Source organism: Saccopteryx leptura, chromosome 1, assembly GCF_036850995.1.
Source record: "Saccopteryx leptura isolate mSacLep1 chromosome 1, mSacLep1_pri_phased_curated, whole genome shotgun sequence".
NCBI lineage: Eukaryota > Metazoa > Chordata > Mammalia > Chiroptera > Emballonuridae > Saccopteryx > Saccopteryx leptura.
This window is the reverse complement of record NC_089503.1, coordinates 352,578,189-352,598,840: the sequence shown is the minus strand read 5'-3', so window position 1 is coordinate 352,598,840 and position 20,652 is coordinate 352,578,189. Positions and strand designations below refer to the sequence as shown.

At 40.2% G+C, this 20,652-nt stretch overlaps 1 protein-coding gene across 41 annotated transcripts in view; it reads left to right on the top strand.

Moving 5' to 3' along the window:
* RIMS1 (regulating synaptic membrane exocytosis 1) overlaps nucleotides 1–20,652 on the top strand; it is a 469,012-nt gene that overhangs the window by 425,581 nt on the left and 22,779 nt on the right. Inside the window, exon 1 of one of the 41 annotated variants that reach the window (XM_066359072.1) lies at nucleotides 10,534–10,666. The exons of 39 other annotated variants lie outside the window; for them this stretch is intronic. The gene's annotated coding sequence lies outside the window, so the exon portion shown is untranslated. Of the gene's footprint in view, nucleotides 1–10,533; nucleotides 10,667–13,043; nucleotides 13,067–20,652 lie in introns of those variants that run through there. One more of the 41 variants, XM_066359073.1, reaches the window with a different exon arrangement.

Sequence of the window (20,652 nt, the reverse complement as noted above, 5' to 3'; positions counted from 1 at the left end):
TCTCGCTTCGGATGAGTCAACAGAGGTAAGCCATTTATCCCAGTTCAGCGAGATTATAAGGTATGCTGTCAGTGACACACTACGTGAAGAAAGTCTTGCTGTTTTGCCTATGAAAGAGACAACAAGAGGGGAGGATTTATTCAAGTCTTTCACTGAGTTCACTAAAGTTCCATCTAGTGATGGATAAACTTATCTCGGTGTGAACTGATGGTGCTCCGTGCATGGTGGGGGAAAAAAAGAGGATTCATAGCGCTTCTTCGTGAACGTGAAAAGAGACTCATCCTAAGTTTTCACTGCATCCTACATCAGGAGGCGCTTTGTGCTCAGATGTGTGGCGAGCAGCTTGGTGAGGTGATGTCGCTGGTCATTCAGGTGGTCAATTTTATTGTTGCCTGAGTTTTAAATGATCGCCAGTTTAAAATACTGCTAGATGAAGTTGGGAATGATTATCTTGGTCTGCTTCTGCACAGCAATGTGTGTTGGTTGTCAAGAAGTAAGGTGCTCAAATCCGGACTTTTCTTGAAATGAAAAACATTGAGCATCCTGAGTTAGCTAACACTGAGTGGCTCCTGAAGTTCTACTATCTCGTGGACATGACTGGACATTTGAACCAGCTCAATGTGAAAATGCAAGGCGTTGGAAATACAGTCTTATCCCTTCAACAAGCAGTGTTTGCATTTGAAAACAAGCTGGAACTCTTCATCACCGAGATTGAAACAGGTCATTTACTACACTTTGAAAAACTGGGAGAGTTTAAAGATGCATACACAGCAAGTGACCCTGCTCAACATCTTGATCTCCAGCAGCTAGCGGGCTTCACATCTAATCTCCTGCAGTCATTCAAAGTGCGCTTTGAAGAATTTCATGAGCGCACTCGACATTTTAAGTTCATCACCCATTCACACGAGTGTGCAGTGGACAGCGCCAAACTGAGTTACATCCCTGGTGTCTCCGTCAGAGATTTTGAGCTATAAGCTGCTGACCCGAAGGCCTCAGACATGTGGGTGAATAAGTTCAAGTCACTGAATGAAGATTTGGAAAGACTTGCAGGGCAGCAAGCAGAGTTGGCGAGCAAACACAAGTGGGGAGAAATGAAAAAACTTCAACCCACAGACCAGCTGATTGTCAAAACTTGGAACGCACTTCCCATCACATACCACACACTGCAGCGTGTGAGTATTGCTGTACCGACAATGTTTGGCTCTACGTATGCATGTGAGCAGTCTTTCTCACATCTAAAGAACATTAAGACCAACCTACGATCACATTTAATGGATGGAAGCCTCAACGCCTGCATGAAGCTTAACCTCACCACGTATCAACCAGTCTACAAAGCCATCAGCAAAACCATGCAGCACCAGAAGTCGTGTTAATGGTAAGAAGTACTCTATTCATCATTGGTTAGCAACAGCATAACAACGTTATTAAAAAGAATTCAGAAACTTATTGTACTTTAAAAGTGTTGGTCTTACATAAAATGCACACATTTACTTGTATTTAGTGTTAAACATATATTATGGCTCTCATGGAATTACATTTTAAAATATGTGGCGTTCATGGCTCTCTCAGGTTCCTGACCCCTGTTCTAGGGTTTATGGTTCTGTAAGTTATTTTACACAATTACTTTAATCTAAACCTTTTTACTGAAGTTTTATATGTGTGTGTATATATATATGACACATATTTTATAATATATAACATACATTATATATAATGTGTTATATACATTATAATATGTTTTTCAATATTCAATATTTCTTTGAACTTATAATTAAATGTGCTTAATAAACTTATCAATTATAATCTCACTTTTCTAAAATTGGTAAGTAACAATTAGGTAAAGGTATTTAGTTTTTTAATTTTTTTTTCTAAACTCAAAATATATGTATAGTCTCTGATTTCTTACAGAGATTGAGAAATCAAGAAAACAAATCATTACCTTAAATACTTTCTATTTAAGGGTGATGCTCCTCTCTGTTGGTTCACTTTAGTGAAGCCTGAACTTTCACGCACCGATTGTCGACTGCCCTACGCCGCAGCCATTGCCTGTCAGGAAACAGTTCCCTTTCAGCAGGGTGGCCACAACAATCTCTGTATTTGTGTAATTATATGAATATGTTCTTCTCTTTTGCCCTTCATAGAAGTTAGTGAAGAATAGAAGAACAAAATAGTGCTAATACTGATCATTAAAAAACGGGCATCATACAATATAATTCAACACGATATCATTAAAGACTGTGTCTAATAGGCGAGGTAAAGTAATGAAAGTGAGGGAGAGATCCTTACAGTTCTGGGGTGAGGACCCTGAACTCAGAAACGTTTCACTGACTCATTTGCTAGTGTGAAGTAAAGCTGTCAGTTTGTTTGAGAAACTGGAAGAAATATTCAGAAGTGGCAGCTGAGATTCCAAAATTTCTGTTTAGCACATGCTGCTTTGATAAATCAAGAGAAATTCTTGTTTGCAAAATATTAAACTTACCTAGAGATTATGTAGGGACATATAAAAAAAAAATCATGCAAACATAGTTCTCTGAGGTATGAATACAGGTGGGAGCCCTCTAAGTTTTTCAGGGAAGAGGCTAGGTTTTAAAATAGTTACATTTTAATGAAAGGAAGGTTTTAATGTAGAAAGATCTGGAGAAAATGTAATTAATAGAGCTTGGTCCTTGAGAAGGCAGGAGGGAGAAGATCAGAAGCAGAGAAGGGAAAACGCTTTCTCATTGTGATAATGAGAAGCAGGGAAAGGATGTTGAAGTTGAGGGACTCTGATCTTCTGGTATATCAGGCTCCAGCTAACTACCTCTGTGCTACCTAAATCCTTGAATAGATTTTCAAACAACATGCTAACGCCCTCAGCGTGCATAACGGAGCCCCAGCCATTTATATGAGAGCCAATGAGACATCTATAACCTAGTCTGCCAACTAAGTCATCTAAGAAGCCACATAAGGGTCCTTCCTACCACCCATTCATTTGTGTCCCCTGAGCTTCATCTCCACTTAAAGTTTCATATTAGTTTTCTTTTGATTTGAGAGAGAGAGAGAGAGAGAAGAAGAAGGAAGAGGAGGAGGAGGAGGAGGAGGAGGAGGAGGAGGAGGAGGAGGAGGAGGAGGAGGAGGAGGAGGAGAAAGAGAGAAGCATCAACTCTTTGTTCCAGTTAGTGTGTACTGGATTACTTCTCATATGTGCCCTGACCGGGGGTCAAACCTGTGACTTCTGGTACTCTCAGGTTGATAGTTAATGACTGAATTACCTGGCCAGGGCTCAAGTTGCATATTAGAAAGCAATGTACCTTCTTTCCCAAATAGCACAGGGCCAGTGAGGCACATCTTCACCAGCAGTTCTTCACAGTGAACATTTCAGGCAGTAGCATAGATAGCAGAGCTTATTAAATTAGAATTTAGTGTCCATGCAGTCACCAATACCTCTCTAGGACAAGAAATTAATTCACTATTGTTTTTGACATGCATTTACTTTAATTAATGTGTAAAAATAGCAAAGGTTGCCTGTCCAGTTGTGCAAGAATTTTTCTTCAAGGGTCATGTGAAACAAATAATGCTCATAACTCAGAAAGGCAAAGTACTTCTCAAAGTTGTGTTTCAAATACATATTATTGTGTGTTAAAGTAATTTTTTCCCATGAGCATGTATCTGAAAAAATGTTGTTAAAAATAATGAAAATGACCCAACATATAAAATATTTTGTTTTACCTTCTGGAAGCATCCTGTATCCTTTTATGTCAACCTTTATATAAGAGATTTTTTTTTTTTTGTATTTTTCTGAAGCTGGAAACGGGGAGAGACAGTCAGACAGACTCCCGCATGCGCCTGACCAGGATCCACCTGGCACACCCACCAGGGGGCGACGCTCTGCCCACCAGGGGGCGATGCTCTGCCCCTCCGGGGCGTCGCTCTGCCGCGACCAGAGCCACTCTAGTGCCTGGGGCAGAGGCCAAGGAGCCATCCCCAGCGCCCGGGCCATCTTTGCTCCAATGGAGCCTTGTCTGCGGGAGGGGAAGAGAGAGACAGAGAGGAAGGAGAGGGGGAGGAGAAGCAAATGGGCGCTTCTCCTATGTGCCCTGGCCGGGAATCGAACCCGGGTCCCCCGCACACCAGGCCGACGCTCTACTGCTGAGCCAACTGGCCAGGGCCTATATAAGAGATTTTTAATGTGCAATAGTTTTTTATAGAATTTTAACACAAGTTGCATAAATTTTATCACATAGGTGCATTTGCGTTACTTGGAGTGGCTGGGCTAAAGCAGAACAATTTACAAGTCAGTTTTGTTTGCCTTCCTAACTCAAAGTTTATAGCCATTCCAAATCCCTGGGAAGAGGATTTAGCTCTTACTCACCGAGCTACCTTCCTTCATGTCCTCTCCCATCACTATTAAGATGAAACCTTAACAGCAATTAGTAGCATCTAGCTTTCCTAGCATTTAAATTGTGTTGTCAAATTTTCAATAATCATGTTAATGCTTTGAAGTTCCCATTTCTGCCGGGTTAAGTACTGTTGTGTTTTGTAAGCTAGCGTCTAACCAGAGCTCTGTGTCTTTATCTTAGTTACGAAACAGTCTTATGAAACATATCTTACTTATAAAATGGTCTTTATCTTACTTATAAAGTAGTCTTACTTATAAAATAGACTGTTAGAAATTGATTTCAAGCATATATGGGAACGTTGTTAGTCAAATTCCTTACTTGTGAGACGATCCAGAGGATCTGCAGTGCAGTGTTATTCAATGTACAATTCTATAAATACCAAGTGATTAATATAATAGCTATCAGCCTGTTAGGTATCAGATCCTTCCCTGGGTACCTGAGGTAAATAATTTCTGTTCCTGCCAGAAAACTTAACAGTGCTCATTTTACATAAAGGTAGCTTAAGATAAACAACTTACCAAAAATCATATCAGTGGTAGTGTAAGGATCTAAATGTAGGTTCTTGTATAGTCTTAATAAGGGGAAGAGTGTGTGTTTGTGTGTGTGTGTGTGTGTGTGTGTGTGTGTGTGTGTGTAAAACTATAAATTTGGGGAAAAGATAATGTCTTTTGATTTGGTCTGTAGTTCCTTTAACTACTTAATAAATAGTTGGCTAAATGGATTCTAATTACAAATGGCTGTTTCCTATAGGTGTGAGCATAGTAGTATTAATAGTCGGTTATATTTTCTGGCTTAGAAATCCTCTTTAAAAATGGTAGTTTTTTCAAAATCATTTGGAAATCATCTGTAGTTATTCTTAGGATTTGGATCATAAATCACAAATAAAAGAAAATTTTAGGGAGGCCTTTTTTTTGTAGAATAACAACTTTTTGAGTAGTCTTCTAGTAGGATCGGTGTATTAGTTTCTTATCGTTGCTTTAACAAATTGCCACAAATTTAGTGGCTCAAAACAACAGAAATGTATTTCCTTACATTTCTGGAGCTCAGAAGTTCGAAACATCACGGTTTTGGCAGGGTGGTGCCCTCTGGCGGCTCTAGGGGAGAACCTCTGTCCTGCCTTCCCAGCCTCTGTACTCACTCCTTGGCTCCCAGCCCTCCTGCATCCTTAAAGCCAGCAGTAGCTTTCTCACATGACATCACTCTTACCCTGACATTTATGTCTCTCTCTCTTCCTCTTGGAAGAAGCCTTGAGATTATACTGTGCCTCCCCCCCACCAGATAATACAAGATAATCTTATTTTCAAATCAGCTGGTTAGCAAACAGTTCTATCTGCCACCGTAATCGCTCCTGGCCTTGTAACATAGCATATAGATTCTGGACATTAGGACATGAACATTTTGGGGAGTGATTATTCTACTTACTACAGGTAGATTTTTATTTTGTAAGGTCTGAAGTTTATGGAATGCCTTCTTTAAGAACATGAATAACCAAAATGACAAATATAAAATTAGAAAAGCATACACTTATATATAATGAGGAAACTATGACACAAAATACGGACTTTTGAAAAGGCAAACTGTATAAATGTATTCCACTTAGCATAAACTGGTTTTATCCTCAATTGTCTAAAATACCTATCTAGCAAACAAAACAGCTATGTGATAAAAAATGCCCTATTCAAAACTTTCATTCTGTGTTGGCTAAATTAAAAATAAATAGATTAAACACTTACCAAAATTATGTCTTCAAAGTTTGGTTTCTAACCAGGTCTTTATTCATCTTTATTGATATTATTTTTTCCCAGTAGTTCAGTTGTCCAATTCCTTGTGTTCTGGGAAGTGTGACACAAGGAATATGGAATTTGGGGCCAGATACCTGTGATCAAGTTCTCACTCACTTCTTAAGCATCTAATATGTGCCAGGCACTGTGCTGGACTCAGAAAACACAAGAATAAACAGGGTAGCCATGGTCCTTGCCCTCTTGGGTCTTACAGTGAAACAAAAAGACACAGGAAGGTCATGTCAAGGACCTTAAATGTTCTGAAGAGGTGCAGGGCCCTGGAAGAGTCCCACACGGACCGGTGGCCGTGAGGTTTACTCCAAGACCTGAGGGTTGAGGCAGTGATCCAGGCAGAAGGGAGCAGTGCCAGGGAAAGAAGAGTTCAGGCAAAAGACATATTATGGACAAAGACCTCGAATGCGAAAGCTGGTACTAATCTTAAGCGGTAAAAGAATGCAAAGGAGAAAGGGAGAGAGTAGTGGAAGGACATTCTTGAGAGCAAGCTGGGACCAAGTCCAGTACGGCCTTATGACTGCGCCTGAGGTCTTGTTTTCACTTTAACTGCAGTAGAATACCATTGAGGACTTGCGAACGAATATGTGCACGGATCTGATTAGCAGATTTAAAGCTTTTCCTGTTTATTTTAAAGCATGGGCCTGGGAAGGGGGGAAAGGAAACAGTAGATGCAAGGAAATTAGAATGAAGAGAATTTGGAGTAAATAGAAAGACAAGTTATTAACTACCCTTTCCTCTTCAGAAGGATTCTGGTATGTATGCCTTTTCATTGACAATGACTCTTATTCATTAAGCACTATTTAAGACATACAAAAGAAAAGTAGAAAGCATACCTGATTGGTTGCTTTTTAGGTTGAGAGATGCATTTATACTCAGTTTCTTTGAGCAGGTGCTTGCATTTTATTTCTAATTGTATAATGAACATAGTTTTCCTAAGTGTGGGCATTTCAGAAATCAACAAACTGGGTGAGGGGATAATTGGGGAGTTAGCAGTTTCCTCCTGAAATCACACCAGGCCCTGCTTAGCTGAACTGAAAGATGCTCTGACTCAGTAGTTGTGTTGCTGTGGGGGAGGGGAGGCAGCCCCACCACACCCAGCCTCCTGGTCTTGGGGGCTCCGATTCATTCCAGGGCTCTTCCTGATGGTGGAAGCGCTGGGTGCCTTTGTCCCTTACAAGGAGCACACGTTGTCCTTTGTCCAGTCAGCTGACCATGACTGCTGCATTCCAGACATTTCCTTCTGCCTGGTCAAGCCTGGTAACTATTGTTGACCCCGTAGTTTTCTGCCTTAAGATTGGCAGTGGCCTGGCTTCTGGTTTCTGTATAGTTTTATGTTATCTTTAGCTTCGCCCCACCCTAGAGCCTCTTCTGATACAGCTCTCTCTCTCTGTTCGCTACATTATGACAAGAAACACATCGCTGGTGTCCATTTCTTTGTTGATGGAGATATAATTATACCTTTAAAAATAGTGATGTTGGACAGTCATGTGGAATTTTCACTCAGTAGAGAATGAGTATTTGAAGGAGGCTCTACTCTGTGTGTACTTTACACGTCATGTCTGTGGAAAATTTGTCTTCTCTACTTTCCATCAAGTAAAATTTACGTCGTTCTAATCTTTACAAAATACTCACCGATTGACTGAGAAAAATTTTCCACACTTCCCAAATATCGACTAAACCACATAGCTCTCAGACTTGTACAATAGAGTAAGCTTCTCTTTGGTAGCCGTACTGGTCCCTAAAAGCAGACCCTGAGACAAAGATTTAAGTAAACAAGTTGTTTATTTGAGAGGTAATCCCGGAGAAGCACCAGTGTGCCAGGATTGTAGGGAAATGAGACAGGGAAAGGAAGCCAGTGGAAGGTGTGTTGTTTAACAGCTCAGTACTCTGGGCTGTTGGGACTCAATCCCATGGGGTCCTATGGGAGACAGTATACAGGTATTTCCCCTAAAAGTGAAGAGACTGTAGCATTTATCCAACAACTCCCATTTGTCATTGGCTGATAACTGCTTCCAGGGTCCTTAACTTCCTGGCACCTCAGGCCTCTTTTCCTTGTGGGCCCAGCTGACGACAGCAGCTGGAAAGAGCCTCAGCAGAGTTGTAAGTGCCTATGGTGAGCCTCCATCCTTGCAAACGGACATGAGTGCCAAGAGATACGGGCAGGGTACCAACAGCATCTGCGACTGTAGCCCTCGACGCAGGGCCTCCCCTTAGTGTGCAGATTGGGTTTTAAACAAAGGCGCCCAACAAGTGGAGGTCTCTACTGCACTGCCTCAGTTAGAGACACGCAGCTGCGAGGTTATTTCTCCTTTTCCTAGTTTGTCCAAATGTGCATTACTTGCTTGTGAAGACTTTTTTTGCCTCCTTTCTCTGTGACCTGTATTTCACATTGGAGCCCTCGGGCAGGACTTGACCCTTGTTGCTGCTTCATCTCTGTCCAGGGCGCTCCACCCGGAGGCGGCTGCCCTCTGTCCAGCCCCCTCCACGTGCACTCTCTGATGCATAGTGACTTGTCAGTAATGGAGGGCCCATCTGTTTCTAAAGCCATTCATTTGTTTTCTATACACTCTTAATTTTTGTCTATCACGTAGAACACATTAAAGAGATTCTCTAGTCTGATTCATTAAGTTGATAACAAAGTTCAGATGACTTTATATTATCCTTTGAGGGTGATTGCATCTTATTCAAGGGATACTGTTCTCATAGTGGGATTCCAGGTGTCACAAGTAGGACAACACCCCAAAAAATAAAATTAGCAGCTTGAAAGGCTGCATGTTGGTAATGAAACTGTGTATGCCGTTTTATATTTGAAAGTGTTTTTATCTTGTTCTTTTTTGTTACTCCGGCCTTAAATTAGCCTTCTTCAGTTGTGCCAACAAAGGTGCATCCATAATGCACAAATGTCTCCAGATGCAAGAGACCAAGATAAACACCTCAAGGTCTAGAGGCGTATACACTGTTTTCCAAGGTCTACTCAGCAGAGCTTTTGAGTTATATGTGCTTCCATTCCTTGTCATTTCGCTTTGGTAACAGTCAACATGGAACTCCAAAATATCACTTGTAGCTGTTCTTTGGCAGGTTTAGTTTAATTTTAACTTGTATTTAACTTGCTCTACTCCATACACACACACAGACACACACACACACACACACACACACACACATACACTATATAATGTACTGGAATATCTCTGAGAGTACAAAGGAGACAGTCTTAGTAATGTGCTTAATTAACAGGCATCAACCAGGATTGCCCCGAGTTAACAGAGTTAACTACTGCCTCTTACCACTTTGCGCTCTTGATGTAGCCCTGGTGGAGAGAAGAGGGGGAAGCCACGCTGAACTCTCCCTCCTCAGTGCCATTTTAGAAGTAAGGAGGAGAGGCAGAAAATACCATTGTTGTGGTAAATGTTTCTGTTGCTGCCATTCTTCCCTCTGCAAAGTGTTTGTCATTCGAAGAACTCAGAAAGTACATAGGTTTTAGAGGACGTGGGTCTTAGTTGGAATTTGCTTTTGTTCGGGAGGGCCTTGTGTTTGCTGATGGTGACTGTTTTACCACAGAGTAAGTGCTATTAACTCTTGAGCTCCAGTTCCTATACTTGTAAAATATAGCAACACCGATACCCCTAAAATATGATGAGGGTTAATGGAAATGTGTGTAAAACTCTGAGCATTGGTCTTGGTGCATGAAAAGTGCTCAACAAAAGCTGCGCCCTTTTCTTTTCCTGTGCTTAGTATTTCTCTTATCCGAGTGCTGTTCTCCAGGCAGGAGGGTGTGTGTGACGGAGCTGGGAAAGCAGCTGACAACAGTGAATTTAATCAGGCCCCCTGAAAGTGATCATTTTCACAGTGCACGTGCATCATGCTTGTGTTTCAAGTGCCAGAAGTCACTGGGGGCCCCTCCTCTTGCTCATGAAAGCCCGTTTTAGGTTTCCCCTGGAAACAGCGTGTTAGCCCTCAGCTTTACATCTCTGATATTTCTTGCATAACTAGAGAAGCCACATACAATTTAATAAAGTAAGCAACATATTTCTTATCCCATTTTATTTAAATGGCTTCATTATGTAGTTTGTTTAAAATTGTGTCACTATGTGGCAGTTCTCAAATTGTGACTAATAAGCAGTTTTCTAATATATGAGATGATACATAGATTACTGAGTGATGTTTTTACTGCATGGTCTTAAAATAAGCTACAAAAACAAAACCCTTTGACAGAAGCAATTTAATGATACTGTGTGTATGTGTAAGGAAGAGAGAGGAGGGAGGAGAGAGAGAAGGAGGAAGGGAGGTGGGAGAGAGAGAGAGAGAGGGAGAGAGGGAGATAGAGAGAGAGAGAGAGAGAGAGAGAGGGGGAGACTTCGCAGAGAGCTCCCTCCAACATTCCACCCAGACACAGCACAAGTTACTCAAACCAGGTCAAAGCTGCTCGGCTCTCAGTCCTGCCCTGAGAACAACTTAACGCTGATTCTTGATTTTTTCAAGATAAACAAGGTAAGTTTATGTTACGTGTCTGAATTTGCTAAGTCCTAACAGGAATCAGTTTAGTTAATTTAGAACTTTTCATAAAACTAAAACCAAAAGCCAAATTTCTGTGTTTGTCTGAAGCTTTCAATGATGTCTTAACAGTTGTCAAACAAAGGTAATGTTATGCTTGAAATTACTAATAATTGAATGGAAAATAAAAATGTAAAAATTGTTACGCAGTTTTATAGAAGAATGTTGCTACTGTAGGTACATTTATAAAATTATGATGTCTTAATATGATTAACTTTAAACCTATACTTAGGGGATTTTAATGCTGAATTTGACATTGAACATTTAACTCATTAGACCAACACATACATCACAAGGTTATATTTTTCTTTTAAGGCATTTTATTTGTATTTAAAATTGTGTCAACTGTGTTGCATACCATATAGCCCTTTCACACACAATTAAATGCAAATTATTTTATATGGACATTAAATTTGGAAATTCAGAAGTATATTTACTTTGTTTTTTTTAAAATTATACATATTTCCTACTTAGTCTCCAAATATTTTCTTTTCATTTTGTTTTATGTTCATCAAGAACCACAAAAGTGTAACATTTTAGTGTGAATAACTTATGATGACTGCTATCAACTGTGTTATTTAAGATAGTTTATAGTTTTTTCTAACACTACCTGTCTATGAAGATCTTTCCTAGCAGTAGTTCAAAGAAACCAATTTAAGTTCTCCAGTAAGAACTATGTTTTAATCATCTTTAGATCAGAAAATAACATGCATGGTAAGAATGGAAAGAAATGTCAAAAATAGATTTATGTTTTCAGATAAATTATGAGATATGCAATCTGGTTATTTTTTTTTCTTAATTCATTTTCTTACTCACTCATGCTGATGTCACCAAACAGTCCGGCTGAAATTGGAAAGAATGTTATCACTAGAGTTCGTACCAGAGCCATTCGGAGAACACTTTGGAAAAGGACAGTCTTATGCAAAGTTGGCAAAAGTGGGTTTACAGTTGTTCGTGTGAAAAATAATACAGTATTAAGAAGTAATAATACAAGAATAAGCTCTGTTTTGCACACTCACAACTATAAACCTACTTTTGCCCCACCCTGTATATATTAAAAACATTACTGCTATATGCTTAGATAAAACTAAGATTTATTAAAAGATTTATTAATAACTTACTTTCTTTTTTCTAAAAAAAAAATTAAAAAAATAGTCTACATCTAAAACTGATGGAAACATTTGAAGCCTTGTATACATTATCAGAATATTCCACCTATTGCTGACCTTTTCACTTACACTTTTAATTTATATTCTGAGTACTACTTGTATGGAATTAATTCCTAATTTTAGTTTTAATTAACACTTAATATTTAATTTCAGAGGCAGGGTTTACCCATGGAAAGAAGATATAAATATACTAAGAATGGCTGCAATACATTTGTGATTTATGTTTTTCCCTCCCCTAGTTCCTAACTGGGTTTAAGTCATTTGTCTTAAAGGGAATCTTAACATCTGTTTGGTTTCATGCCACCATGTGAACCAACTGAGTGAAATGTTCTCTTGTTTTTCATCTGTGCTTCTTAATGAGCAGCAAGAAATTATTCTTCTACCAAAGTAAAAAAGTTTGTTTTTTCCCTTCCACTTTAAAGTTGGTGTAAAACCAGTAATACAGAATCAATGTTGTCTAGAATTTTTTTCTTTACCTGACTGACCAATTACTAGAAACCATTGTGGGCTTCAGTGAAGATGTATGTAGTTAATGCTCTAAGCTGCAGTTACTGAGTCAGTCGGCAATCACTTGATACACAGTTATGTGCTGAGCCTTACTCCTTCACAAAGCACTTGACAGGCGAGAGAAAAACATACATTGAGATGAAAAGTTACATGAAAGTGGAAGATTTTATTAAAGGTCTGTCACATTAATCTTTTTTCATAGAGTTCAGAGTCGATTACCAATTTGCTTATGGGGAAATAATATAGGAGTTTAAAGAGCAAAGTCGCTGCAGTTCAGGCTCATCAGACCAGGTTGGAAGTAGAAACGCTCTGAGGTGGTCTTACAGGATTGGTAAGGAACGGGCAGGAAGCACGTCTGGAGCAGGTGGAGTGGTATACGGAGTAGCTTAGAGGCAGACCGTGTCAAGTCATGAAGAGAGAACAGGATGTGAACAGCCTGGCTGGAGTAGAGAGAAGTAGCCATGACGGAGTTGGGAGGGAGTAAACACGGAAGCATTGTAAGTGACCTGCTGGGCTATGGGAGAGCCAGTGCGAAAGGAGCAGGAGACCAACAACTTCATGAAAGTTCACCTGTGTGGCTGTGCAAACCCAATCAGAATAGCAAGAACCTCCACATGGGCAGACAAACAAGGAGGACGGAAGAGGTAGAGAAGATAAGGCGGTGAGTGTAACAATGGTGACCAGGGTTGACAATGGAAAAATGGAAGTTCTTTTAACAGAAATGGGAAATTAGTAGAGAAGGCTGGTGGGACTGTAAGCCTCTACCGGTTCGGGTTCAATCAGAAGCAGATTAGGTGGGAGGTCTATAGAGATGTATCCCAAGGAATTGCTGAGGTAATGGTGAGGTGAGCCCGGCATGCCTGGAATCCACAGGGCAGGTGTGAGGAGGGGCTGGCTAAGCTGCGGCCGCCATGGAGTTTCTTCATCAAGGAGCCTCACCTCTGCTCTTAGAGCCTCTCAGCTGATGGAACCAGGCCCAGCCGGATTATCTGAAACAATCTCTCTTAATTAAACTGGTTATGAACTCTAATCACATCTACAAAATGCTTTCATAGCAACACCTAGATTTGTGTTTGAGTAACTGGAAACTGTAGCCTAGTACACCGAATACATTATAAAACCATCAGAAACCTCCTAGGTACTATGAAAATGGCCAGAAGTATATTAGAAATTCAGAATTAAAACTCATATGGCTCTGGCCAGTTGGTTCAGTTGTAGAGCGTTGACCCGGCTTGTGGAAGTCCTGGGTTCTATTCCAGGCCAGGGCACACAGGAGAAGCACCCATCTGCTTCTACACCCTTCACCCTCTCCTTTCTCTATATCTCTCTCTTCCTCTCCACAGCCAAGGCTCATTGAGGCAAAAGTTGGCCCAGGTGCTGAGGATGGCTCCATGGCCTCTGCCTCAGGTGACAGAATGGCTCTGGTTGCAACAGAGCGACGCCCCCAGATGGGCAGAGCATCGCCTCCTGGAGGACATGCTGGGTGGATCCCGGTTGGGCACATGTGGGAGTCTGTCTCTCTGCCTCCCTGCTTCTAACTTCAGAAAAATTAAAAAAAAATAATATAGCTATTGATATGGGCAAAAAATAATTCTGGGAAGAAACAGTTTTTAAGGGGAACTATAAAGAAGAGTTAATGAAAAAGTAAAGAAATGAAAGATAAAGGAGCTAAGAGAACCCTTGGCTAGCCCCCTCTCTTTGCAGTGCTTTCTCATTAGTTTCCCAGGATTTCCAGGGGGCAGGAATATCTCTGGTTCCCCTGCTTACCTCCTGTGTTTGGGAATCTCTGCCAGAGATCTCAACAGAATTCACACGGTGAAAAAGCCAGTGGTTTTTATTGTGAACTTTGAAAGTACAACTAGAATAAGATTGCAGGCATCTCAGATGTAAAGAATGAGATATATATTACAGATAGTAAGAAATTAGAGGCACAACTCTTCTGATTATGGAACAGAGAAGCTTTCTGGAGACCTTTGTCCTACAGTCTTGAATGCTCTTTCCTTTCGTAGCGAATTTTTATTTAACTTTCTAGATACATCTCAAGTGTCTCCTTCTCTGTGGGAAGTTTTCTTAACTCATGTAAGAGAGACGTTAACTTCATCCTATGTCCCATCACTCAGCTAGGCATGTTTTCCACCCCTGACCCTGTGGAAACAGAATTAATTGCTTGTATGTTTTTTCCCCAACCAGGCTGTAAGCTCCTTTCAATTTTGAATTCACTGGTACCTCTAACAACACTATAAAGTGTTTGATATAGACTGGGGAAGTGAAGGATGCGTATGTATGTTTGTATATGAGAAAACAGTGTGTAGAAGGCAGACCAATATATAAACAGTTCAAGTAAGGAAAGTTTTTTAAAGTTCTGGAGTTTTAAAAGTAGAAGTAGGCGAGTAAGGTGGAAAGGAAGAGAGGGGAGTTTGTGGTAGGAATGCTGCAGAGGAGGAGGTGGGAGGCCATTGTCCTAATTCAGAAATGGCAGAAGGGAGGTTTGTGTTCATAGGATTTAGTTGGAAGGGAGGACGGATGGGAGAAATCTGTCTTCCCAGGAGAATAAACGACAAATGGAAATGAGGTAAATTAAAATATGCCTTCTCCTAAGAGGAGGAGATTTCCCTTGATGTGAAGAACCTGAAAATTTTAAACTCTCTTTGTCAATTTAACTTTAAAGCATTTAAAGTGCTTTAAACAATGAAAATACTGTTTCCTTTTTCTCTCTCTCTCTCTGTGTGTGTGTGTGTGTGTGTGTGTAAGAGAGAGAGAGAGAGAGAGAGAGAGAGAGAAAGACTGAGCTGATTATGGGTAGTTCTTAAACTAATTTGTTTAACTGATATTTCATTATTTCATCTTGGTGTTTGCCCCAGCCCTGTGCTAGCCTAGTTTTGATTACAAGTGCTAGTAAGTCAAAATATGGTTCTTTCATTAAGAAGTTGAAAAAATTTACATACAGTGGAATTTGTGAATATAATTATTATATATATATGGGTTGCAAGAAAGCCAGAATATCATCAATATCATATTGCAGTATTGTTGAAAATATAAAGGATAAAGGAAAATATAAAGGATAAAGAGAACTATCTCTTTCCACAATTGAAATTGATAGTATGTATTTCCATGGTATTTAACTTTTACAGAATTAGACATTGTTTCTCATCAGAATTGTTTAATGTATTCCTGAGATAATTCTTTTCATCCATGCCTTCCAAGTTCATCATTTTCATTTTTTTAATGTCTTTTGCCTTTAACTTAGCAAATAGTAGATTAAGATTTCTAATTCATAAAAATGTTCTTTCTCTGATGGATTTAGAACTTGACTGCTTATTATAATCTTTCAAAAAATATGAACTTCTTTTGTAGAGACATACAGCTAAAGTAAACTTACCAAAAATTTAGGGTACCGGGGACATACAGTACAGTTCTCCTACTGTAGCCTTTTTAGGGGAAATTTCAAAAGCATTATGACAGCCTTTTACTGCAGAACTTCAGAATGAGATTTACAGACAGAATCTTCCTGTCTCTACAGAGAACACAGCACTAGGAGTGATTTCTCTGAACTGTGTCGAATGTGCGGTGACTGGGTTCCCGTTCATTTCGAGGATACTGTGCATGCCTGCATCCAGCTTCCTCCACCTATTACCTAACAATGCACTGTAGCAGGGAGAGGCTGAAGGCACAGGTGGTTGGACTGGGCCTCTTCAAGTGTAAACAAATGGAGTGTGACAATGTGTGTTCTTTCTGAAATAATCTTAGGAATAAAAGACCCCGTCTACTCATCTTGAAATCAGTGAAGCGTTCATGATGAGAGATTTTTCTTTTTTTTTCTATGAAGTGGAATTGAAGTGTCATCTACAGCCAAGGACAGTCAGCTTTTGGAGAACGCTTCAGGCTTTAATCTTCACTGTGGCATTAAGGAGCTTGTGTCACCACAGGCTAAAGATTCAACCTTACTACACCTGGGTTCTTTAAACAGAGCTAGGATGAAATCACTTTATTTTTAAAGTTCTGGTGCTAAATTTTAGATTTTTTCTATTCTAAAATGGATCAGTTCAATCCACCTATCATATACTTTTCAGGATTTCAGCTGAATGTTTATTTTTGTATTCTTTTAATCGTGATTTGATATGAATTGGAAACAAATATTGGCAATACAAGATTAGTTTATTGCTTTAATATTGTATAAGCCTCAAATTATATTAAGTAAAGTAATTCATATTTTTATAAATTTACTTCTGCTCTAATGAAGAAAAAATCAGGTTTGTATAGCTTGTATAATAGTATTTTTCTTCCGGAAAAGAGTTTTAAATGCTACAACCTTGGCCATGTTCATTTGTTCCCACTTGCCAGACTGTAATATCTTAGTCTTTTCAGGCTGCTATCACAAAAAATGCACTAGACTAGTGGCTTGTAAACAACAGAAATTTATTTCTCACCCTTGTGGAGGCTGGAAATTCCAAGAGCAAGAACCAGCACGGTCAGGTAGTAGTGGGGATCTGCTTCCTGGCTTAGAGACGGCCATCTTCTTGCTAGAAGTTCCCACGGGGGGGGGGGGGAGCAAGCAGGCTCCTTGGGATCTCTTTTCCTTTTCCTTTTTCTTTTTCTTTTGACAGAGACAGAGAGAGGCAGAGAAAGGGACAGATAGGGACGGATAGACAAGAAGGGAGAGAGATGAGAAACATCAGTTCTTTGTTGTGGCATCTTAGTTGTTCATTGATTGCTTTCTCAAATATGCTTTGCAGAGCTCCAGCAGAGCAAGTGACCCCTTGCTCAAGCCAGTGACCATGGGATCATGCCTATAATCCCACGCTCAAGCCAACGACCCCTTGCTCAAACTGGTGAGCCCACACTCAAGCCAACAACCTCAGGGTTTTCCAACATGGGTCCTCTGTGTCCCAGTCTGATGCTTTATCTACTGTGCCACCACCTGGTCAGATGGCATCTCTTTTTTATAAGAGCACTAATCCCATTCCTGAAGGCTTCACAAACCTCATGACTTAATCCCCTCCCCCCAACCCCACTTCCAAATACCTCACACTGAGTATTAAGTTTCAATATATGAATGCACGGGGTGGGATGGAGGGGACACAAACAATCAGTCTGTAGCAGTGGTAGTCAACCTGGTCCCTACCTCCCACTAGTGGGCGTTCCAGCTTTCATGGTGGGCGGTAGCGGAGCAACCAAAGCCTGGATATAAATAAAAAGATAGATTTAACTATAGCAAGTTGTTTTATAAAAATTTATTCTACCAAACTTAGCAAAAATCCGACATAAAGTATTTGGTAAGTAATTATTATTATGTGCTTTAACTTGCTGTAACTCTGCTTTATAAATTTTATAAAGTAAAGTTACTTCCCTTCTTTATAAATCACCATTACTGTGGATTTTACTACTAACAGAGATACAAAAGTGGGCGGTAGGTATAAAAAGGTTGACTACCCCTGGTCTATAAACAGAATCATTTTTGTGTGGTTAATATCACATGCTTTTCTTAACTCCTCAAACTATCAAGATTGTCATTATGTTACAACTAATTTAGTTAGGACTGTACACTGAGAGTAATAAGCAACATGTGAAAACTGAGAGGTAGTAAATGACTTTGCTAAGGATGTCAGATTATCAATATCTATCTGTCATTTCTATCTGCCATTCTGTTAACACGTTCACCTTACTAAAGCTTAGACATCTGCGTAGGTGCAGTCATTGCTTGTTCACATCTTTAAATGCTGTACTTGACATAGTTTAGTTAATTCATCATATTCCCCAAAATCTAGGTAACTCAGTTCTGGAGTTTGGTAAACCTTAGTCTGCAGATGTTCTGTTCTCCAGCATAGATTTTATGCTTTTATTGTATTATATACTTCAAGTTCTTGTGTGCCTGATTTTCACCACCAAACATTTTCCCTTTATAACCTGTGGGGTGTCTTTTCTTTTCTCTTTGGATGTGCAACTTTAAGTTTTGTTATTTAATATCTACTTTTTCTAACCACAGTCAGTAGAGAAGCAACCAGCCAGCCATTTGCAACTCTCTCACACACATGGGCTTGATCAGATTAACCTTTGTGTACATATATGATATGCTTGCCGTAATGGAATCATTCTTCATTTGCTGCACACAACAACCATCCCACACATGACTCCCTAGACCTGTGTGGCTATGCCCCGGATTACCGCTGTTTACCTCGCTTGCCCATTTTCTGCCACTTATTATGCCCGTCTTCTGAGGCCTGGGCGGGTCTCAGCACCTGGAGCAGTCGGAGCATTTTCCTTTACAAGGACCAGCTGGTCTGAATCATGTTGTGCTCATGGCCACCCTCACTCTGGTGGTCTTCTCTGCCGCAAGAAAATTGGTCTCTTTCTTTCTCTTTCTCTCCCTACTCCTCACTTACTAGTTCATTCTCCTCTCTCAGAATCTGCAAAGTTCTTCCTGTATTTACTAAAGTAATTCCTTCTCTGCCCACTAGCTAATCCCAGTGCCTTTTCCCTCCTCTTCAACCATAAATTGCCTTTCTGATCACTCAGTAAATAGATACAACTTTTTAAGCTTTTTTAACTTCAATCTTCTGGGTATATCAACTGGGTGTAAGAAAGAAATTAAAATGATGACCTATCTTGAACCAACCAGATGAAGTTGGTAATCAGAAATCTAAATAAACCTCCAGTTATGATACCACAAACTGATGTGAAACGTTTCCAGATGGTCATAATTTGGGAGAGTGTAGCCACGTAACAGATCCTACTTTTTCCCAGTTGATTGTGCTTCCTCTACCAGGACACACACAATCTCCTGTGGTCGAACGCCAGTCTCCAGAGGCGGCAGGGCACAGCGGGGGCAGGGCGGGCCTGTGAGCACAGACTGTTTGATAACAGATACCGCCCACACGGCACCTCTGCCGTACATTCTTGCTGCGGACTCCCTACGGTTTGCTGGTGACCACGTTTGTAATCTTTGCCTACGGAATTAAAGTGTCCCACCTGCCAATAAAACTCTTGAACAGCCTTATTGATAAAATGGAAACTGGATTATTTATTTCACTTCTACCAGTAGTAAAGTTATCGTTCTGGCCACCAATCTTTCCCTCTTTTTTTATAAATGCAAGAGAAAAGAGATAGCTCTTAGTGCCTCTGAATTTATTTCCTCACTCTCCTGAAAACTTTGGAATTAAAAACAAAAACAAAAAAGGATGATTTCCAATTTTATAATTAAAAAAGCTGACCTCTGTACTGCAGTTTTCTTTGGAGTCTTTGCTTAAATCTAATCTTAGTAAATAATGTTTTCACTCTATTAAAAACCTGTAGACAAATACCCAATTATGTGAGGATCGTAAACCAGACAGGACAAAATGTGCTGGCACATTCTGTCTTACTCTGTGAAGTGTAAGTCGGCCCCACTGAGCCTCTTCGTCTGCCCTGCCGTTACCCTACCCGGTTTTCTTGAGGAAATGCCTCCTGGGTCTGCAGGCTTTGCAGTCCCCATAGGACCAACGTACAGACCATCAGCCTGAGGGTAGGGAAGTGAGGATGGAGTCTTCAGAGACACACACACTTAGTAGAATTGGACTCCTACACATCCCCTCCTTTCTTCTTGGATCCCCAAGTTTCCTGAACTGATGGGAGGAGAACCTCTAGGAAAGAGAATAGGATTTTGGGACTCACATAGGACTTCCTTGGGTGTTTATTATCAAAATGTATCAGACAAGTTTTTCAGAGCCTGACCAAAACTCCATACAAAAATACCTAACAGATTTCTTGTGATAATCCTTCAAATGGATCAAAGTAAGGAATCCCTTGTATTATGAAGCATGAGACAGTCTTACAAGAGATTCTAGATTTTCCCAAGTCCCTGATTAAGAAATGGAAGCCCACATATTATTTTTCATTTAAAAATTTAAGCCAAGCTAACAAAAGGGTAAATAAAAGGTATTTAGTTTTTACGTTGACAAAATATCTTTGTAATGATCATGGAGTTCAAGTTTCAGTTTAGAATCCTGACTGCTTAGAATTCTGTGCTTGAACTTGGATTACCCCCTCTCATACTGAGCTTTGCTACTCACGCCTTCTCTTCTTACCCGTCGGCTCTGCCCTGCACCTCCAGGGGCCTCACACACAGGTTGAGTCTGCTGGTGCCCACTTGGACTTCGGGGTATGCACATTGGTTATACTATCCATCCTCAGAGGCTAGGTACCAGACAGACAGATGGGCCAGCCCTGTGTGTGGACTAGGGAATTCGGGGATCTGGGGGCTTAGTTCCCAGG